At 39.3% G+C, this 23,503-nt stretch overlaps 1 pseudogene; it reads right to left on the minus strand.

Moving 5' to 3' along the window:
- Window positions 1-731: 731 nt before the first annotated feature.
- LOC113612275 (thymosin beta-4 pseudogene) lies at window positions 732-1,217 on the minus strand (annotated as a pseudogene).
- Window positions 1,218-23,503: the final 22,286 nt, after the last annotated feature.

The following is a 23,503-nucleotide window of genomic DNA, read 5'->3' on the forward strand; positions in this document are numbered from 1 at the left end:
AAATTTGTTGAGGTTGGTGGGTGACTTTGAATCAATCTAACCCATTCCATGACCAACTTATCTCAACATGAGACTCTTTGACGTAGGTGGCAAGTGCTCTAACATTTCTTAAATGCTTGTCTCATGCTCATTAGTTTTGCTGGTTTTGTCTTTTGTTTGTTCGTTTTTTGGTCTTTGGGTTTTCGGGGTTTTGTTGTTGTTTTTCTTTCTTTTCTTTTTTTTTTTTTTTCTTGCTTCTGAGATTCCATTAGCAACAGCTTTCACCTATTGGACCCAGAACAGCTCAAGTTAGATCCAATCTGATCTCAGACCAAGTCCATGTTTTTTTCAGGTTTTAAAACTTTTATTTGCATATTAAAAATTATGCACTCTAGGAATTAAAATCATTAGAACAAGACAATGGAGTTCTGATTAAACTGCATTTTATAGCCTGCAAGACACCTTGGAGCAGCTTGTTTTTTACTCTAGGTTTCACTGTTGTCCCACTCAGCTTTTTCTTTCACCAACGTGCAAATTCCTTTCCTTCCCTGCCAACCAGACAGGCAGATGGGAGAAGCTTTTGTGGATTCTGTTGCCAATAATTCTCCATTCTTTAGTGTGAAAAGGGACAGCACTGTCACTTGAACTTGATCCAACCTCTTTGCATCTTACAAAGTTAAACAGCTACAAGAAGTCAAATAAGAAGGCAAAGCTTGTGGAACGTGCAGTGCATATTGGAGGCTCCTGCCTCTTTATGACTCACCTGCTTGCTTTTCCTGTTCAATCATTTCTTTTGAAGGCTGTGGGTTTTTCTCTTATGTTTCTGTATTCTTCAATTTTGATTTATTGGATTTCTCAGGGTCAGCCATATCAAATCTGTCAGACGTGGTTTCAGAGGAAACAGAGCAAGGTGTACAGGTGAGTGGAGTCTGGTCTGAGCAGTGGCTTCTGTGGAGTCCTAGTTTGGTTCAGTTGGACCCAATCCAACTCTGGCTCTGGTTCCCAATGTGGAATCTGGGGAGAGTCTGGGGAGAGATTCCAAACAAGTGTGGAACTGTGGCAATCCAGTTAGATCAGGAGTTTGATGTAAAGAGAGTGGAGCTCAGAACCGAAAGGAACTTATCTATGGCCCTCAGAAATGGTGAGAAAGACAGACAACTCAAAAGCGTTCAAGGTGTACCATGCCTGTGTTTCTCATTGTTACTGAAGCTGCCAGAAGAATCCTTCAGTCCCACCATTGCCACCAAAACTATTCATAAACAAAATTCATCTGAGTAAATTTAAAGATCAAATTGGCTTCATTCAACAATACATGAATCAGGCAGCATCCTATCTAGCAAACAGAAAAGAGCTCTGCAAGCAGCAGAAAAGAAAAGGTGTTTATAGATGGAAAAGGGACAAGAAAGGGAAATTTCTAGCAAAGAGTGGATAGTTTGTGGTTTAGGTCACCCTCCTCTGGGGGAGGGAAAGTGTCTTGAGGGATTACCTCCCTAGTGCTGACCAGGAAATTCGAGACTAACCTGTTAAAATTACATTCTTGGAGGAGGTTGAAACTGCAATTAGGCTAAGTGTTAGGTCTCCATTTGCTGACATGGGGCTTAGCACACGTGACTCCATTTGGGGCCTGTTACTTCTTTTTTAACATTAGTAAGTGGGACTCTAAGTGAAGGAGAAGCTGAAATTCTTTATACTGATCTTGCATTTTTTTTCTATAGTTGCAATATTAAAATATAAAACTATTTCAAAATAAAAAAAATACTTGCCTAAAAAAAGCAACAAATATTTACTAATTATCTTACCTCAGACATGCTGGGCCTGAGGTATCAAGTGTTCTCTTGGTTTAAAAGAGATTCTAAGGCGTGACTCAAGCAAATACTTCCAGTGATTGTTTTGTTAATTTGTTTGTTTGTTCTGCTTTTTGAAATGCACTTCTCTTTCAGATAACTTGGAAGAGATAGAGATATTACCTGGACTCTAGTAATTGAGTCAGATATGTCAGGAAGGAGAAACTGACTCCAAATCAATGAGAGGCTGTATGCCATGAAGGGGGAATCTGAAACAGAGTCAGGGAATCTGGTTCCAAGTCTTGGTCTACAGTTAACTAGCTGTGAGGCATCTACAATTTTCATCACATATAAAATGAGGAGATAAATTGAAGCAACCTCTAAGGTCACTGTCGGCATTAACACGCTATAGCTACCTCTCAGTGTTTTTGTGCCTTTTATACTTTACATAAGCCCACCAGATAAATATCTTTCCCCCACCCCCAAGATTCCCCAGTAATGAATGAAAAGACAAACACCTCGATTCTGGGATGGAAGCAATTTGTTTCTGTTTTTTGAATTAATTTTGTCATCATCGTCAGGTTTGTCTTTGAGAAACTATGCAAAAATCTTCTGAGATGACAACACTCCATTCTTGGAAATTAGGTCTGATGATTTTTTTTTTTTTACTGAGCATTTTTTATATTTTAAAAACTGCATTAAGAGAATTCTGAAGACCTCTCCTCAGAGAAGAAAACATTTGAATAAGTATCATGAAAAAGAACCCAAGGAAATGCTTAGGTTAATCCACTTGTTCATGTATTGAGTCTTCACCAAAGGGAATAAAACCTAGTGGATGGCTGTGGCAGAAACCACTAATGGCCCCTGAGTGTCCACTCTCTCCTTCCCTTTACTAATATAACCACTAGAGTTTTAGCTGGGCAGTTGGCTTCCCAGCTACCAATTGCCTTTCTCAGCCTCCTTTGTGCCTAGATGCAGAGTCTTGCCAATGAGTACAAGTAGAAGTAACGAGCAACTTTTGGGTCTCATCCTTTAAAAAAGGAAATTGCATGCACTTTACTCTCTTTCCTCTTCCTGCGGCTGAAATGCGGACGTGGCGCTAGTGATGAAGCTTTGACTTTGTGAAAAACGGATACTCGAGGATGACAATGATGGAACAACAAGATAAAAGGACGCTGAGTCCCTGCATGACTTTATGGAGCAGAGCCACTCTACCAGGACTGCAGACTGCTCACCTGTGGACTTTATGTGAGAGAGAAATGAAAATCTACCTTGTTTCAGCTCCCAAGTTGAGGGTGTCTTTGTTATAGTAGCTTAATCTGTGACCAAATTAATGCAATGACTGGAAAGGAACTCGAGTTTTTAACAGAAGTCCTAGAGGAGATGAGAACTTTCCTCAAGGATCTTTGACTGCCACTAACACCAGGAAAAAATACTAGCTTGAATCTAAAGAAGGAGACACAATCAGATAAACCCATATAAAGAGACATTCTGCAAAACAGCTGGCCTGGAGTATTACAAATTATCAGGGTCATAAAAGACAAAAAGAGGCTGGGGTATTAGATTAAAGAAGCCTTAAAGAATATGACAAGTAAATGCAATATGTGAACCTTGATTGGACCCTAAATCCAAATATGACATTATTGATACAACTGGAGAAATTAGAATATAAAATGCATACTGAAAAATAAAACAGTATCAGTGTTAAATTTCTTGAGTATTGCCATTATATAGTGATTATGTAGAACACAGGAAATACTTGCTGAGCTATTTAAGGGTGAGGTGTTTAATATCTGCAACGTATATCCAAATGGTTCAGTAAACTAATAATAACAGTAGTAGTAATAATAATTTGTAAAATTATTAACAATGCAAAATATTAACAATTTATGAATCTAGCTGAATCTAGGTATGGCGTATATGGAGGTTCTTTGTAGTGTTCTCACAATATTTCTGTAGATTTGAAATATGTTAAAATGCTAGGAAATAACTGTAGTAGACAATATACATTAATGTCTTTTAGACTTTAATGTAGGGAAAATATTCTTAGATTGATTGTGTAAGAAAAGATTGATATATTCTACTATATTAAAATTAAAGAGTTCTGCTCATTGAAAAAAACAACCTTAATCCCGTTTATTATATTTTTGTTAACTGCCTGACTCTTCTCTTTAGAGCTGTAGATTCTGTGAAGGCATGTTCTGTTCACTGGTTTATTCCTAGTTCCTACAGCAGTGCTAACACATAGTAGGCACTCAAATGTATGGTGACTTGATTACTGAAGGAATAATGAATGAATTATACAATTAAATTCCAATATTAGTAATACTTTTCAGCAAATTATAAAGCACTGTGGCTCAGTGGGCTTGGTTAAGATTTGTTTTGATCAACAGGTCTAGAACTCCAACTTAATTATGTCATTTAATCTTATCACTTAATCTTGAGGATTGCTCTGGTGACATATTGCCTGGGTTCAAATTCTGATGCTCTCATTAATTAACCACAGAACAATGATCACAGACAAGTCATATGAATACACTAAGCCACAGTTTTCTTACCTTTAAAACTGGGGGAAATAATAGTAACCACTTCCTAGGGTTGTTCTAAATAATAAATAAAATCATACACATAAAACAAAGTGTTAGGTCCATACAGGTACTCAGCTGATGTAAGTTGCTGGGCTAATGCGGCTTAAAGAACCAGATCTGGCCCTTCCCACCTCTCCATCATCACCCATCCTGCTCCCACTTTATGTTTGGTGCTCCAGTCACTGTTAACCTCTTTCCCCTGAATATCCAAGCTCTCACTCCCCTATAGGTCATTGTATATGTTATTCCTAGGACTTAGGACACCCTTCCTCTAATTTTTTATCTAATTGCTATCATTGTGCATGTCTTATCTCAGAAATCTTTCCCTTGGAGGATAATGTCTCTACTTTCACTCTTAGTTTAGTGTAGGTAACCTACACACTCACATAGTGTCCTTGTGGCCAGACACTATTGAGTAAGAGCCCAATATGTGTTAAAAGAATGAATTGCAACTCATCTTCAGCATGCCTCTACAACTTCCTAAAGTGCTCTATGGAGAAGCTGAAAATCTAGCAGAAACTAAGAGTTGCTAAAGAGTGTTTTCCTTCCTTCTCATCCATTCTCTGTGCTGCTACTGATCCTTCTTTATCATGCCCTTGGGCTAGAGGGAACCGTTAAATCTCTCCTTGACAAATCCCCAGGCATAGCCCTCATTACTTGGCTTGGAAAAAACTATGCTGTTAGTTTTTTTGTGACTTTAGGGAGGCCTCCTTAACAAAGAATGCTCAGCAAAGCTTTCTTACACTCAGAGCAGGAACTCACAGCTCCGGGATTTGGACTGTTGGAAAGCTAACAACCACCCAGCATGTGTCACTGTTTTTTTCCCTGGTGAATCACAAATCCTGGCACCTGGGCTGATAATGTCCTATTAATACAACGTATGAGTATCCATGGCATGCAGGGGTAAGGCAGGATTTGCCTTCTATCATTGTAACCTTGACAGGAAGTGTCTTTGAAGATGACCACTTGCACAGAGGTAGAAAAATGTTGGCAAGAAACAGTGTTTCCCTCTGGCCACTTGATTCCCTCCACTGACCTCTGGCTTGATTCCTATTCCTTGTATTAAAAACAGGCTGTCCTCTCTCCCATCTGCGTAGAGGTGGGGTCATCTCTGTCCAGATTGCCTTCCAGGGCAGATATCCAAGGTTCAAGGATTCACAGTCAGTACTCAGACCATCCTATGGGCATCCGAGGCGCAGCACACAGATTCCCTTGGAGCTGAGCTCTGCTTACTTTGAACAGTCGACACATCTAAGGGTTATGAATCTTGTCCTCTCACAGTGAGTTTGTGAGGGTAAACCATAATAAGTTATAGTCACCTAAACTGAACACAATATCAAAGAGGAACGTGCCACAGAAGAGAATGTGGATATTAGAGGAGAACAAAACCATTCTTAACCTAAAATTGACCCAAACGCCACACTATATCATCTATCACATTATTCTAATTGTTTCATCAGGGTTTATGGAGGCAGAAAATTCTTACATTTGATTCAGTTGAAGAAACAATTAGTAAGCAACAACAGTACACCACTAATATGTAGCATCTGTAGGAGATAAAAGAAGACAATTCTTGGTCCTGTAGGTGAGAAACATATACCAGTTACTCTAGTCATAATCCCGCCTTAATCATTCCACTGATAAAAGCTCTTACCTAGAGGTTATCTATTTCTAACCTTACCTAGAGGTTATCTATTTCTTTAATGAATTTAGTTCTGTCTGGAATCTTTTGATCCAGTTCTTTTAAGACTTTCTTGAGGTATATTCTAGAATTTTGTACACAGGCTTCCTGCTTTAGACAAAACATGAATTTCTATAAGACGGATGTCCCATTACTAACAGGTGACATCCAATGGCAGGTTGATGTTTGTTGACTTCAGGAGCACATTGGAATTATATCTTCAAGGATGTTTACATCCATTTCTTGGACCGAACAGGTGAGTCTAATAGTTCCCAAATCTGGTTTGCATCACTTAAGCCTAACAGTGATAGAGTATATTTACACATAGCCATACTGAAGTTCCTATGCCATTTTTCTGTCAACTTAAATAAGCCTTCACCTTGGTAGTTTGACAGACTATTCAAATTCTCAATAGCTCAATGATAATTCTGTTCTTTGGTGAATATCCCTTTGAAAGACTTTTTGAAAAAGAATGTTCCATGCTGAAAAACTGTATTTAAGAAACATGGTGCATTGCTCCTCAGAGCAGTTTTCTCAGGGTTACTTGAGATACTGCCTCCCAGGCTTGAAGTCCTCAGCATATCCACTGAGTAAAACATAAGTCTCAAATTTAGGTTGTGAGTATACCGTATAAGATTACAGTAGAGTTCATTTATTCTCTATAGTTCCCTATATTTGCAATATTCATTAAAAAACAAAACCAAAAAGAAGGAAGAAAAGAAAGAAAAGAAAGAAAAGAAAGAAAGAAAGAAAGAAAGAAAGAAAGAAAGGAAGGAAGGAAGGAAGGAAGGAAGGAAGGAAGGAAGGAAGGAAGAAAGAAAGGAAGGGAAGGGAAGGAAGGAAGGAAGAAAGAGAGGAACAGGGGCTTAGGAACCAGACCAACTTAAAACTGTGTCCTAACTCTGCCACTTACTCTGTACACAAAGTTGCCCAAATCACTGAACCCCTCTGAGCTTTGATTTCCTCAGCAGCAAAAATGAGGTAATAATACTGCAGAGAGGATGAGGATTAGGAATAATGCCCATAAGATAGGAACTGAATTTTTAATTTTTAAATTTTATTTGATTTAAATTTAAATAGTACCATGTAACTACTATATTAGATATCACAGGTCTTAGAAAATGATGGGTCCTCAATAGATGATAGTCATTGATATGATTAATAATGGGAAGTTTGAATTTCCTGAAAGATGGTCTAAAACAAAGAACAAAAAACAAAAACAACTTTAACAAACCAAGAATTCTCATTAAAATTTTCTGAGATTTTTCTGAGACCTTTAGCCATATTAACCTAAGAGCACCTAAGTATGGCCTTTTAGATCCTTCTGGCCTCACTCTTCTATGTCTCTTCCCTTGTCCTGAAACCATCAATTGCACCAGGACTTCCCTTCCTCCTCACTATTGGCATGGCCACCTCTGCTGTCATTATGCCCATTAAGGAAGAGTTCTCTTGGAATCTTAGACTGAGAACCCTATATCCCTAATGCTACAACCCTCAAGTCACCAAAGATACTATAACAGCCCCCAAGACAGAGTATACATTCTTATATCAGTGCTTGAGATCAGCTTCATCTAAAAGTTTATGAAAAGAAAATCCCTGAATGTGTCAGATCCCATGCTTCTATATACTTTGTTCACCGTGTCATCCCAACACAAAACAGGCTTCAAGATTCAGTTCAGCCAACAAATACTGCTGAAGTAATTTTATCACACTCAACATTTCTCAATAGTAACTCTACACCAGTTTCTAAAAATACCAACAATTCTGGGCTAGGTGACCTTGGAGACCTCAAGGTCTCAGTAACTTGGACTTCAGTGGTTCCAACCTCTCTGAACTCTAGTGAGTCCAGTCATGAAGAAATGGTTCTAACCATGATAATTCCTTTGTTTATGGTTTAGAGCCTTGGCTTTATAGCCTGGATAATTAGGGTCAGTTTTGAAATATAGCAGATGAAACAAAATAAATTAGAGATTAGTTGCATGCTTTATAAACTAGACACACAAAGACTGATGTTAGAATTTGCCAGAAATCCCAGAAAGACCAGAAAATAATGAGAAATTAGCCAGAAACTTGAGTAATCAGGAAAAGTATTATCCAGGTGGACATAGTACATTGAAGCAAACATATTCTTTGATGCCTAGAAATGGATACAAAATAGGCATAAGAGCATTGAAATCAGAAATAATAGAATGTCTAAGCTAGAAGGAGCTAGAATTAAACTAGATGATCTGTTTGTTCTGCAGAGAAAACTGAAACCTACAAATGTGAATTGCCCAGAGTCATGCAGGTAGCTAATGACAGAGCTCAGAACTGGTATCTCCTGGGTCTTCTTCTAGTGTCCTTTCCAGTATACTAGAAAGCTGTCCACTGGGGGGGTAAATCATTTCCCTCCAGTGGAGCAACAGACCCTTGGGTAAAGGAAGTCCCCTTCTCCATTCAAAAACAGGTACTTTATCCAGCCTGGGGTTTCTCAGCAGTCCCAGAGCTCAAAGGAAGGCAGCTGTGTTAGCAGTCTTGTGAGCCATGTTAGCAGAGGCATCAGGATCTCCATCTACCAGGTTCCACCATATCAAATTCAGGAATGCCACTGGGAACTGGAGTGTTCAGCTCCCCAAGGATGCAGAGTTTTCTGAGCAGATGACTGAGGACCATCAGATGATGCAGACATATTATTTGCTCTCCAAGGGAAAAAGGATAGAGTCACCATAAGAGAAACCCACTTCTCTGAGCAGGAACAACCTTCTGATCCACTTTCTGCAAAGGCAAATTCCTACTACAGATTTAGCCCAGTGCATAGAGTTTAGAAACAAGAGGGCTCACCATATATTAGGGTATGCTCCTGGCCGTGAGGCTGGGTGAGTGCTTGAATCTCAGGTCTAATGTTTGACCTGAGTTGATTCATTCATTCCACAAATATTTCTTGAGTAGTATTATGTTCTGTTCTATTTACTACAAAAACAACAAAATCTGGACCTTAGTCCACCAGAAATATTTACTGAGTGCCAACAGTGCTCTGGATGCTGAAGATACAGTTTGTTTGGATGATATTTTATTTCTCCCACCTCTGTAATCTTGTAGCACGCTGTTTGCACCTCTACAAGGACCCAGTTTGATTTTTATATTTATTTGTGTATACTTGTTTTTCCTTTCCTAGAATATAATTCCTCCAAGGCACGGCATGGAGATTTCTTCATGATAGCTGAGGAAAGACAGGCAAATCTTCTATTGGTCTCTGGCAATCTTAGCAATTGCCAGAGACCAATAAAATTGATGGTGATCTGTTGATCAGTTTAATTTCACAAGGACAGGTTACTTATCTACTATGTGTTTAGCATTGTGCTAGGTGCTTTGGGGTATTGTTATCGACTAAATGTTTGTGTCCTTCCCCACACGATTCATATGTTGAAATCTAATCCCCAATATCATCAAATTAGGAAATGGGGACTTTGGGAGGTAATTGGGTCATGGAAGTGGAGCCCTCATAATGGGATTAGTGCCCTTATAAGAAAAGCCCAGAGAGCTAGCTAGCTCTTTCCACCATGTGAGGATTCAACCAGAAGTCAGCCATCTGCAACCTGAGCGTCTTCACCAGAATCTGGACATCCTGGAACCGTAATCTTAGGCTTCTAGCCTCCAGATCTATGAGAAATAAATTTCTGTTGTTGAAAAGCCACCCACTTCATGGTGTCTTGTTTTAGCAGAGTGAGCTGACCAAAGTTGTATACCTAAAGTGGTATACACCTCCCTTCAGAGGTTTGCAATCTTTTGTGGGGTCTGGGAAGGGGAGAAAAAAGAAATAACAATGCAATCCAATGCTGACTTAAAGTAATTAACTGAGAAAATGCGATAATCCTACCAGATATTTGGTAAAGGGAGAGAGCAGTGTAGCTGAAATGACATCATAAGAAAGATGAGACTTCAGGTGGGTCTTGAGTGGTTGGTTAATCAATGAATCAGAGAGAGGGTTAGTAATTTAGGTGATGGGGTGAAAAGCATGAGGGAAGGCACAAAAACAGGAAGGAACAGGAATTGAGTCTAACTAAAGTGGAAGGTAAGATTTGAGCAGTGATAGAAATTTGCTTATTTTTACTACTTCTGCTAATTTCTGAGGTGCAACAAAAGTCAGGTTGGGACTGTTTTCTAAATCTATCTGCATTTCTGGTTGTACAAAATTATTACTTTTCCAATAGCCAATCTAGAAGGATTCTATTCAGGGCCCTCCCAATCAAAAGAGGTATTTGGAGGAATACCTTTACCTTCTGTAACTGGGGAAATGTTTTGGCATTTTATAGTAAAAGCAGTGGTTCTCAAACTTTAGTTTGCTCCAAAACAACCTTGGGAGCCTGTTAAAAGACAGATCACTGGGCCACTCCTTGAGAGTTTCTGATTCAGTATGTCTTGTTTGGGCCTTCTCACATTCATTTCTAATAAGTGCCTGGTAATGCCGGTGTTGCTCTTTGGAGACAACACTTTGAGAATCGCTGAAAGCTGAAGTGGGCTCTCTTATCCCTGCTTATAAAACTTGATAGTGACGCCAACCACAAGCATGAGGAAACTTTGTATCAACAACCTAAATATAAAAATAAAGCATATATGTGGTCAAATAAGCTGAGTTTGTTGTTCGAGATTGTGGGATATAAGAAACACACATTACAATCTGACTTCTAGGAGTACTAAGTTTTTAATTCAATAGCGAGCAGAGCCATATCAACTTTAACTGGGCTAAAAAAAAATCAGTATTATTACCACTGGTTTTGTGTTTGGCCTTTGGCATAGCGTGGGTGAATTAGTCAGTGCTCCTCAGAGAAATAGAACCAATAGGATGTAGAGATACAGCGCGAGAGAGATCTATTTTAAGGAATTGACTCATGCAACTGTGAAGGTTCCACAAGTCCAAAATCTGGGGGAGGCCAGCAGGCTGGAGACTCAGAAAAGAGTGGCAGTTTTAGTGCAAAGGCAGTCTGCTGGTGAATCAGGAAGGTCCAATACTGCAGATGATATCCTAAGGCAGTCTGCTGGCCAAACTCCCCCTTGCTTGAGGGAGGTCAGCCATTTCTTCTATTCCCAAGTCAGTGGTTTGGATGAGACCCACTAATATTACGGAGAGCAATCTGCTTTACTCAAAGTCTACTGATTTGCATGTAGATTTCACCCAACACACCCTAACAGAAACACCTAGAATAATGTTTGACCAAATATCTGAGAACCATGACCCAGCCAAGTTGACACATAAAATTAACTACCACAATGGGTTTACTTCATTTCATTTTATGTGTCTATTTCGTTTTTGTTTTCAGGTTTGGTTCAATTCAATTCACCAAATGTTTCACTTGCACAATAGTTTCAGTAGGCTGCAGTTCAGTAAAGGGAATTATAAAGATTTAATTGTGAAAGAAACAGTTTATGGTTTATTCATTTCTTCATTCAATAAATATTTATTGAGTACTAATTTTGTGAAAGCCTCTTGGTGTGGTTTAATTTTGGACAGAAACAGTCACTAAGATTTTTTTTTTATTGAAGTATAGTTGATTTATAGAATTATATTGTTTTCAGATGTACAGCATAGTAATCCAGTATTTTTGCAGATTATACTCCATTGTAAGTTATTACATGATAATGGCTAGAATTCCCTGTGCTATACAATATATCCCTGTTGCTTATGGTTGGGGGAGGGGGTGGAGAGAGGTCCTGGCTTTGCCTCAGCTGTGTTCATTCTGGGAAAACCATCATGTCTAGGCATATGGCTGACAGTGGTGAAACACCAGAGCTGCTGCCTTGCTAGCTTCATAAGGGTTTTGGAGGAAGAGGTGTGAAAAAGCTCTAGGAGAGGTGAATGGGGAGACTGGTAAGATATCAATCTTAGGAACTTATCTTTCACTCCAGCTTGGGACTAATCTGGTCCCTGGGAAATAAAAGTCTTTGGACTAAAACTAAGGGTGCTTGGGGGAGGGGGTTGTTTGTTTGATTGGTTTCCATCTAACTCTAAGGCCAAGAGACCACCTTAGTGCCCAGGTTAAAAAATATATATGATAAGAATGGGTAAAACAATGTTCATTGCAGCTCTATTTATAATAGCCAGGACATGGAAGCAACCTAAGTGTTCATCAACAGGTGAATGGATAAAGAAAATGTGCACATATATACAATGGAATACTCTCAATCATAAAAAGAAATAAAATTGAGTCATTTGTAGTGAGGTGGATGGACCTAGAGACTGGTACAGAGTGAAGTAAGTCAGAAAGAGAAAAATAAATACCGTATGTTAACACATATATATGGAATCTAAAAAAATAAAATAAAATGGTTCTGAAGAACCTAGGAGCAGGACAGGAATAAAGACACAGACGTAGAGAATGGACTTGAGGACAGGGAGTGGGGGAGGGTAAGATGGGACGAAGTGAGAGTGGCATGGACTTATATATACACTACCAAATGTAAAACAGATGGCTAGTGGGAAGCAGCCGCATAGCACAGGGAGATCAGCTCCGTGCTTTGTGTCCACCTAGAGGGGTGGGATAGGGAGGGTGGGAGGGAGACGCAAGAGGGAGGAGATATGGGGATACATGTATATGTATAGCTGATTCACTTTGTTATAAAACAGAAACTAACACACCATTGTAAAACAATTATACTCCAATAAAGATGTTAAAAAAAAAAAAACTTTTCTAGAAAAAAAAAAAAAGAAAGCATGAATGGAGAGCAAGAAAATCTGACCTGCTCCATTGTGGGGGTCCTCTCCTGGCTGGTACTTGTGCTGCGGTATATTGGTATTGCATGTGATTACCTTATATTTTTAATCATATGTTAAAAGATAAACAAAGGATGCCTCTTTTTCCTCCAAAGGAAGCTTACTGGTTCTGGGTGAAGAGAACAATGTGATCCAAAGGGATCCAGGATTGGAGGGTTAGAGGAAGAAAAGGAGGTTTAATTGAGAAAGAACAGGGCACCTTCAGTAGAGAAATAGAACACAATGTCAGAAACCAGTTCTCACAGTGACTGAGAACACAGAAGCAATCTGCTGCTAGAGGTCTCAGTTCTGCAACTTCAGGCAGTCTCACAATTCACTCGCAAACCCAGAAGTCCGGAGGTGGGGCGTGGGAAAGTATGCAGCTATGGTCACCCTCTATAAATTGCAGTAGTGACTAGGGACACAAAGATCCTTGAGAAAGCAGCTGCTTTCCTCCCCAGCACAGCCCACTCTCATGAGACATTACATAAGAGGAAATTTGCTCAGCTCATAACAAATTGTATTAGCTTAGATCTGTTTGTTTAATGAGTGTCCATTTCTAAAGACTCCATTCATCAAATTGGCTCAGGCTTACTGATCTGTGAAAAAGACCATCAAAGACTCTGCAAAAACAGCTTATGAAAAAAGAACAACAACAGCAACAACTTACAGCCTAGGGCTTGGGAAATTTGAAATAAACACAAGAATCAAAGATAAATACCAGCTGTCTGAGGGGATGAGCTGATTTTCTCAAGGCTGGGTAGTTGGATGTAGAAGGGAACTGCCCCATTTTTATTGGACATGGGAGTGAGGGACAGGAAGGAACAGGAACAGCTGACATGCCTACTAGGAAAATAATGCCAGATGAGGTCTCAAGGTCGGGCTGGATGTAGGCCAATTATTTGCCAAAGCATCAGTGCAAACCATAGTTAGGGGATGCAAAGAGTCAAAATTAGGAAAAGAGAATTCTGCCGTTGAGTTCAGAGGGCAAGAATATACCCTGGGGAACTCAATTCTGCTATTGAGTTCACAGGGCTAGAAAGAATAGACAAAGTCAAGATGAAGAAAGCTGGTAGATAATAGAAGAACCAGCACTTGGCTCAGCTCCAGGGGGAACCATTCACACAGCAGTCTATATAAGTGGTGCCCCATAAGGCTGGGTTGTGTGTAACCTGCAGTCCTTTGCATCTAGGGATAGTGAAATGGACCAGGGAACAAAAAAGTGAGACTACATCAAAGCTAAGAATGAACTGGAGTTGCTGCATTGTTATCCGCTCTCTATTTTAAAAGTATAGATATCCTGGGATAGAATCAAGATATGGTAGAAAGGAAAAAGATCTAGAAATGAGGAGACATAAGGTCAAATCACTCTCTGAGAAGTTGGTAATTCATTCAATATTTTCTGATTCTGGTTCCTCATCTCTTGTTCTGGGTTCAGTAATACCGGCTGTGTTTCTCAATCTCGCAAGGTGGACTCAAATTTGATCAAGGACATAAACAAGCATGGTATGCTTTGCCAATGATGAAGTTACAAATGCTGCTATAGTCATGGTTAAGCAGGATGCTAAGAAGTTTTAATGACCTACAAGGCCCCACAGTACCTGTCTCCTTCCACCTCTCTGACCTCACCTCCTCCCATCCTCACCTCCTTCTCTCTGCTCTAGCCACTCTGCCCCCTTCACCATTCTTCTAATGCCTGCTCCCCACGTCACCCCAGGGCTTTACCAGTTACTCTTCCCTCTGCTTGGAAGGCTCACCTCCCAGATATCAGCTTGCTTTTCTCCCTCACCTCTTTTAGTTTTGATCCAAATGTCAACTTTCCAGTGAAGTTTTCCCTGAGGACACACTGTTTAAAATTGCCCACCTCCTAGCACTCCCTAACACCATCCACTATTTCATTTTTTCTCCAAAACACATCACTCTCTAATACACAATTTAATTTACTTGCTATTATGTATATATTCTATCTTTCCTCACCAGAATGTAAAAATCCCTGAAAAGCAGGGATTTTTATATGTTTTGTATCCTAAGCCAAAAATAAAGTCTAGAAAGTTGGTAGGCACTCAAAAAATACCACATGCATGAAAGGGGAAAAGCCATTCAAAGACACAAATTCTCCCCCTTAACAGGATGGCTTTTGCACTTTAGTTGAAATGGCTCCACCCGAAACAAATGTCTGTATCAGCACTTTGCTATCTATCCACTTGACTTTTGCTCTGGTTCCTTTTGATGCTACAGAACATTTCGTTAAAGCTTTAATTTATCTCCACTTTTTGTTGCCCAGAAAAGAGCATTAGGAAATGTAAGGTCATTCACCACATTTGCTGACTAATAAATGAGACATATGAGAAGTCTATGAGGTAAATAAGAATGGGTGGCAAGAGTCTTACGAGGGAGGGAAAACAGGTAGCATCACACCATAGAACAGAATGCTTACTAGGCATTCAAGACACACATATTGGTTATTGTAAAATCAAAAAATGAAATCCATGGATTTATTGCTCGTGCTTTGGGTTTTTCTTATAAAACACATTGTCTTAACTCAGTAACTTAGAGAAAGCTGCTATTGTTGTAGAACTATAAAGCATATATAGAGTTCTACCAACAAGAAATCTATTTCCCCTTGGGGGTTGTGTTCTCATTTAGAGTTATTATCTCTTGGCCTAGAACATGGTGCTAAATATACTCTGGGGAAGAAAAACATTGTCATATTAAAGACTAGGCTTTGGCGGGTGGGGCGGTGGGGGCATGGATTGGGAGATTGGGATTGACATATATACACTAATATGTATAAAATAGATAACTAATAAGAACCTGCTGTATAAAAAAACAGTTAAAAATAATAAAGTACAGACACATTTCAAAAACAATTTTAAAAAGACTAGGCATTAGAATCTGCAATAGACTGAGTGTTATTGTGTCCTCCTAAAATTCATATGTTAAATGCTAATGTCTAATGTGATGGTATTTGGAATTGGGACTTTGGGAAATGACGAGATCACAAGAGTGGAGCCCTCAGGAATGGAATTAGTGCCCTTATAAAAGAGACCCCGGAGAGCTCCCTTGCCCTCTTCTCCCACATGAGGACATTGAGAGGATGGCCATCAACGAACCAGAAAGCAGGTTCTCACCAGACACCAAATCTGTTGGTACCTTGATCTTGGACTTCCCAGCCTCCAGACTATGAGAAATAAATTTCTGTTGTTTATAAGTCACCCAGTCTGTTTATAAGCTACCCAGTTTTGTTAGAGCAGCCTGAACAGATTAAGAAAGAATCAAACAGTCTTGGCTCCAAATCCCAGTCCACCAACCTACTGGCTATATGATTTTGAACAAATTATTTAACCTACCTGATGCTCAATGTTCTCATCTCTAAAATAGGAATAATAAGATAATGTATTTAAAGAGTCAACAAATTGTGTCTGAGAATAGTTATTATTCTTCAAAAAAAACCCCTCAGAAGCATAGTTTTTGTTAACCAGGGCAATTTCACCTTAATTGATGACAGACAAGACCAGAGGCAGAAAAAGCATGTAGTTAGGGTAATATAGACACCTGGTGAAACTTTGGTCAAAATGACAAAATAGCATCACTCTTCTGAGCCCCTTTAGAGCACCGTGCAGCAGACTATCAGAGCTTTTGGTCTGCAGACAGACAGAGGGAAGTCAGTCGGCAGCTGGACTATATACCTTGAGGATGAGGAAAATAGTATGACTTCCTTTCTTCCTCCCTCCCTCTCTCTCCTCCTTCTTTCTCTTTCTTCCTTTTTTCCCTTCCTCCCTCCCTCCTTTCCTTCCTTCTTTCTTTCTTTCTTTCTTTCTTTCTTTCTTTCTTTCTTTCTTTCTTTCTTTCTTTCTTTCTTCCTTCCTTCCTTCCTTCCTTCTTTCCTTCCATCCTTCCTTCCTTTCTTTCTGTTTTCCTTCTTTCTTTTTTTCTTATACATCTTTTTAACTCTATCACAGTTACCCTCTGCACACAGTGCCTATTGTGGGTTTACACTGGATGTTCTCTGGACGTCAGTGCAGAAAACCTGGGCTCTAGCTCGTTTGTTTCACTCAGTAGTTGAATTGGACAAATCACTTTCCCTCAGAGTTTAATGGTTAAGAACATGGACTCAGAACCAGTCTATCTGTATTCTAATAGCCATCTCTACCACTTACTAGCTGTATGATCTTATATAAGTTGCTTAAACTCTTGGTGCCTCAGTTTATCTCTAAGTAAAAAAAAGAGGTGCACAATAGTATCTACTTCGTAAGGTTGATATGGGAATTCAGTGAGTTATTGTAGGCTTACCTTGTTCTAGTTAGCTTCTGTTTATTGCACTTCTCAGATATTGTGTTTTTTACAAATTGAAGGTTTGTGGCAACTCTGCATCAAGCAAATCTATTGATGACCTTTTTTTTTTTTTTTTTGCGGTACGCGGGCCTCTCACTGTTGTGGCCTCTCCCGTTGCGGAGCACAGGCTCCACGGCCATGGCTCACGGGCCCAGCCACTCCACGGCATGTGGGATCCTCCCAGACCAGGGCATGAACCCGCATCCCCTGCATCTGCAGGCGGACTGTCAACCACTGCCCCACCAGGGAAGCCCTACTGATGACCTTTTCCCAACAGCAATTGATAACTGTGTCTCTCTGTCACAAAAATTTGGTAATTCTTGCAATATTTCAAACTTTTCCATTATTTGTTATGGTGATCTGTGATCAGTGATCTTTGATGTTACTATTGCAAAAAGATTATGACTTGCTGAAGGCTTAGATGATGACTAGCATTTTTTAGCAATAAAATATTTTTAAGTAAGGTATGTACATTGTTTTTTAACACCTAATGCTATTATACACTAAATAGACTACAGTAGAGTGTAAAAGTAACTTTTATAGGCACTAGGAAACAAAAAAATTCACGTGACTTGCTTTATTGTGATATTTGTTTTATTGTAGTGGCCTCGACCTGTATCTCTGAGGTATGCCTGTGAAATGAAACACTTAAAACAGTGTCTAATATATAGGCTTATGAAAGTTCCTTATTATTATCTGTAAAATAAGGCACTTGTACTGTCTCCAAATTCCTACCAGAACTAACACCTTGTGAGTATTTTGGATTCTCTGCAGTGACTGAGTTTCCTACTACCTTCTCCTTCCCCATTCCCTATCGATTCCACCTTATTCATCTTTCAAGTTTCACAACTTTCCTTCCTGGAAGGAATTACAAAGGTGTCCAAATGTGCCACAGTTAGTTAAGACACACAGCTGTTCTTTGTTAGGAATCTGGTTTTTGAAATCAAGTGTTTATCATGTCACAGTATGATTATGTCCATAATACATGTTCCTGCACAGCAAGGAGACTGCAGGAGCCTTGATTCAGGACAGGGTCAGCACAAGCATCTACTGTATTGTCACTCCAGAGAATAAGTATGGCTGTACATTCCACAGGACAATGGGAACATGTAGAGTGTAGCCACCCAGGCCAACAGCCAAGGCCAAGTGCCCCACGGCAGCATGGCATGGTACAAAGAAGTCAGTCTGGAGAGAGGAAACTCAGGTTATGCTCCAGCTTTGTGTTAACGCTGGAGATCTGGGGATTTGTGAATGGCAGAGGCTCAATTTTCTCAGCTACTATTAAATGGGAATAACAAAACCAACTTCGTAGGCTGTCTTAAGAATTAAGGGAGCAATAGTACAGTGTAGAGAGATCAAGGGGTAAAGTACTTTGTAAAGTGTACAGGCTCTACAAATGTTTGTCACCTAATTATTCTCATTAGAACTGTAGCACATGGAACACCTCGAATTCCTTAGTCTTCCTTAAAAGACAGGAACTTATTTTTTTCTTCGATGTTATTTCTTTTAGTTATTACTATTTTTTTGGCTAAGCAATACATTTGAGTAGTTCAAAAGGCAAAAAACATAAGAAGGTATGTGAAAGATCTTCCTTCCCCATTCCCACATTCCAATGCCATACTGTTACGAGGTTTTTTGGTTTATTTTATGTGTGTGTGAGCTCTCAGAGCTTTTGGATACATATGCAGGCAAAGATATTTATACATTTTGAAATACATTTTCCTCTGCCTTCCCTCTTTTTAACCATGAATTATGACACACTACATCTATTGTTCTATATTTTGCTTTTTTTCCTTAACAAATCTTAGAGAAACTTCCATATCAGTACATAAAAAGCTTTCTCATTTCCTTCTTCTCTTCCTCTTTTTAACCATTGAGCGAGTTTTATTGTATGGATGTACCATAATTTAAGTTGGCTATTGATGGAAATTTAATTTGCTTTCAATCTTTACTATTACAAACCATTTCATATGTATGTGAATATTTCTGTAAGACAAAAATTCCTAAAACTTTAATTTCTGGGTGAAAAAGTATAAGCATTTATAATTTTAACATTTATTGACAAAGTGGTCTCCATAAGGATTGTACTAACTTAACTCTCCCAGCAGAAATGTCTGAGCACCCATTTCTCTACTGCATCCTCGCCAACAAAGGGTGTTATCAAATCTTGAAGGTTTTGTCAATTTGACAGGCGAAAATGCTTTCTCAGTATAGTTTCAAGTTGTGTACGTGTGTTTAACAAGTTAGTTTCTAAATGGATTAATAGGAGTCATTTATTATTTCTTTTTCTCTAAATTGTCTCATTTTTCTGTTAGGTTATTATTTTCTTATTAATTTTTAGAGGCTTTTTATGTATTAGGGAGATTAACCGTATATCTGTGATATGAGTTGAAAAATATTTTTTCTCAATTTGTCACTTGTCCTTTGAAGTTGTCTATGGGATGTGTGTGTGTGTTGTCATCCACAGTTTTCTAAATTTTCATGATGTCAAATTTATCAGCCTTTGATGTCTTATTGATTTGAGTCATGGTTAAAAAGGCTTTTCCACTCCAAAGGCGTAAAAATAATTTTCTGATGCTTTCTTCTAGTCCTTTAATGAATCTGTTTCTTACAGTTTAATATTGGATTTATGTGGAATTTATGTGAGGGTGTGTTTGAGGCATAGATCCAAGTTTTTTGCCCCAAATAACCACCCAATTGTCATTTATAAAGTAGTACAGTACTTTTCCCCTCTACTGATTTTTGAGATGCCGGCTTCATCATATATGGAATTCCCATGTGCCTTGAGTCTATATCAGGTGTTTGAGGACCAGAACTTTCAGTAAGTGATTCCATCAGAAAGTGAAATATCATCGGTGGTGAGACAAAAAGAGCACGATACCTTGCCAGGGTCACTGTCACCGATATGAGCCTCTTCCCACCTTCCTGATATTTATTTCAATTTCTGTTTTAATACTCTGGAGGAACTGTGCCACAAGGGGTGGCAGTCTCTGGGCAGGTACCGCTTCTCCCTTTTTAGAGAGTAAATTCATTGTGAAATCACATAAACATAACTTTAAAATCTACCAATGACTGGCCTGAGACTCTTTGTGCCTATTTATAAAAGTTATAAAAAGAGGCTTGACCCACACATGATGCCCAGTTCAGCCCGGTTTCAAAGCTCTTAGTATCCCTGGGAACAGAAGCAAGAATCTTTAGTCACCCTTTTCTCTCTAGTCAGCCCTCTAAAGTCCCAATCACTGTAGTCATAATATTTAAATGTATTGAAAGTTTTCTATGGGCCTAGACCCTGCTAAGTATTCATTTACATCATCTCATTTGATCCTCACAGCAGCTCTACAAAGGAGTTATTCATACCAGGGTTCTTAAAATGTAGGCAATACAAACCAACTCTATCCAAGTCAAGCACAAGGAGGATTTATAAGAAAGGTATAAGGGTGATCACAGAATCCAAGGAAGAAACAGGTTTGAAAAGGCAGGAAAAATCATGTAGGATCTGGGTAGCAGAAACTAATTAATATACTGTCTTGTTGGAATTTCTCTAAGGGATGAACTAACTCTAGGTTTTCCCATCAGTTTGTACATCACTCTGCCCCAGATTTCAAGTCCCAGGAGAGAAGTGCTTGGTGTGGTAGATTATATATGGTCACAGATTCTTTTTTTTGTTTGGCTGCACCAAGCAACATGTGGGATATTAGTTCCCTGACCAGGGATAGAACATGTGCCCCCTGAAGTGGAAGCACAGAGTCCTAAACACTGGACCACCAGGGAAGTTCCAGGCCACAGATTCCTTGTAGCTCCTCCCATCAAAAGTTGGAGTCTATTTCCTGACCCTTTGAAGATGAACTCTGACTTGTTTTAACTGAGAGAACGTGGTGGAGGTGATATTGGGCAAGTGCCAGGGCAAGGCTTCAGGAGGCTTGCAGCTTCTGCATTCACCCTTTTGGAACCCGATCCCACCATGCCGTGAAGAGGCCCAGGACTGCCTTCTAGAGTGTAACAAATTCCATGGAAGGAGCACAAGCTCAGAGAGGGAGGCTCAACTACCAGCTGGGGTCCAGACATTGAAGCCAAGCACTCCAGCATTAACCAAATTCTTTTCCAACCCACTAGCTAAATTCATCCACATGAGTGAACTCAGATGACACCAGCAGCAAAACTGCCCCTGCAAGCCAGAACTGTGAGAAATAACAAAATATTGTTTAATCACTAAATTTAAGAATGGTCTGTAATACACTAATGGGTAACTAATACTGATAGATTGGCCTAATCTGAGTCATCTCTTTCTCTAACTCTATGCCCTTGTCTAGGAGAGAGCAGAGAATATTAATTGATAGTTCAATCAAGACTAAATACAAGTGGGTGATTCTCTGAAGAAAGGGTAATGAATACTCAGAAAACAAAACAAGAAATGTATACTAGACTGTGGTGGTATAGGTATGGTATATGCAATCATGGTATATAGAGTTATACTACTGGAATTACTATAACTACTATGGTTTATACTACTATATTCATTTCACAGATGAGAAAATTAAGACTCAGAAAGCAAAGTTTTCCTAGGCTCTAAAGCAATTAAATATCAGATACTTTTTACATATGCTTTTCATTTTGAAATAGTTTAAGATTCAGAGGAAGCTTCAAAAACAGTGAAGAGTGTCCCTGTGTACAATTCCCTCAACTTCCCCCAGTAATAGCATCTTCTATACTCATAGTACATTATCAAATCATATGGAATTGGATTAGTAATCAAATGCTAAGTCCCAGAGCTGTGCTCATGGCACACACTAGTGCAGAAAAACATCAATTTATTCCAAACCTATTTCTTTCCTGCGCCTTCACTACCTGACTGCTTCTAGCAAGAAGAATGCTACCACAGTGGCGTGTGACCTCTGGACTCAGGATTGAAACCTGCTTAGAGGGGCCCAGATGCTGCCTCTATCACCTGTCCAACTGGAGGATACATTCTACACAGCCCAAAGTCAGCCCCAGTGTGAGACCATCCTGAGCAAAATCGATAGGTTCTTCCCACTCTTGAAACAGCTGGTGCTCACGTTGTCTCATAATTATTTATTTGAATTTCAACCAGATGGTGAGGTTTTCAAGACTGGCAGGGATTTTATTCATTTTTATAGACTCAGAACTTAACAAATTCTCAATAACTCCTTGCTGACTCAATAGAAAAGGAGAGGATCTTCTATATGATTTATTGTGGCAAAGGACTTTTAAGTTTGGGGGATACTGGGATCCTTGTTCATTTTGATTTTACATTTGCTTGTTCCAAACCACTAGTACTGGCTGAAATATAGATCCAACCCTTTTTATTTCTTTCAACAATTGTACATCAAACTGTACACCAGAAAGCGACTATTGACTTAGCTAATGCTGTTGGGTCAACAACTTAAACGACTAAAAGTTCCATTGCATTTCTCAGTGTTATAACTGAACTATTCTACCTTTTCCAAAATTTGGTGAGAAGAAAAAAATTCCTCCCAAACAAAAACTACATAGGGTGAAAATGGAGTCTTTTTATTCTACTTCTCCTGGATCTGTGCTTCTCAAACTTGATGTACGTCTACTTCACCTTGGGATCTTCTTAAAATGCAGATTCTGCCTCTGTGGTCTGGGGTTAGGGAGTCTGATATTCTGCATTTCCAAAACCCTCCTGAAAGAGGTAAAGGCTACTGGTCCATAGAGCACACTTTAAGCCGCTTGAACCTAGAGAGACCAACTGGTAAGGGTGTTGGTAAAGCATATGAGCAAAAAAGATCAGAAAACTTGGGACACACTTATGTCAGGGTTAATGGATTTGCTTTGTGGTCATCTATGGCTGGCTTTCCAATTTGATTGCCTAACAATTGCTTGCATCAGTTGTGGATTGAGAAATGGGGAGAGCCTGTCTCTTTTGCCCATTTGTCTCATAGGCCGTTCTGAGCAGAGGCATTGGGAAATCACTTGTAACACACTGATAAATTTAATAAATCCACAGGTGTGAAAAGAACAATGGATGGCTGCCTGTGTGTTGTTTGTTCCATTAACATCCTGTATTAAAGCACACAGTTTTGGCAATTAAACCTAATTTCTTAACTGAATTGGGAAACCCTTGATGCAAAGACGTTATTCTATGTAATTTTAACCAGAAGATACATCAGCTATTATAACCAGTTCTGTCTATGTGACTTGATAAGTGATTTCATCACTGACAGTCTTTGGGTCATAGGGCTCGTATCAGCCAACCTCGATGGCTTGTTGGTCTTAGCATTTACCATGTCTGATTAAAACAATGGCTTCCAGGAATTCCCTGGTGGTCCAGTAATTAGGACTCTGCTCTTCCACTGCAGGGGGCACGGGTCTGACCTCCGGTGGGGGAACTAAGATCCCGCATGCTTTGCAGCCAGAAAACAAAACA

Source organism: Aethalodelphis obliquidens, unplaced genomic scaffold, assembly GCF_003676395.1.
Source record: "Aethalodelphis obliquidens isolate GAN/ISIS:26980383/991018 unplaced genomic scaffold, ASM367639v1 scaffold74, whole genome shotgun sequence".
NCBI lineage: Eukaryota > Metazoa > Chordata > Mammalia > Artiodactyla > Delphinidae > Aethalodelphis > Aethalodelphis obliquidens.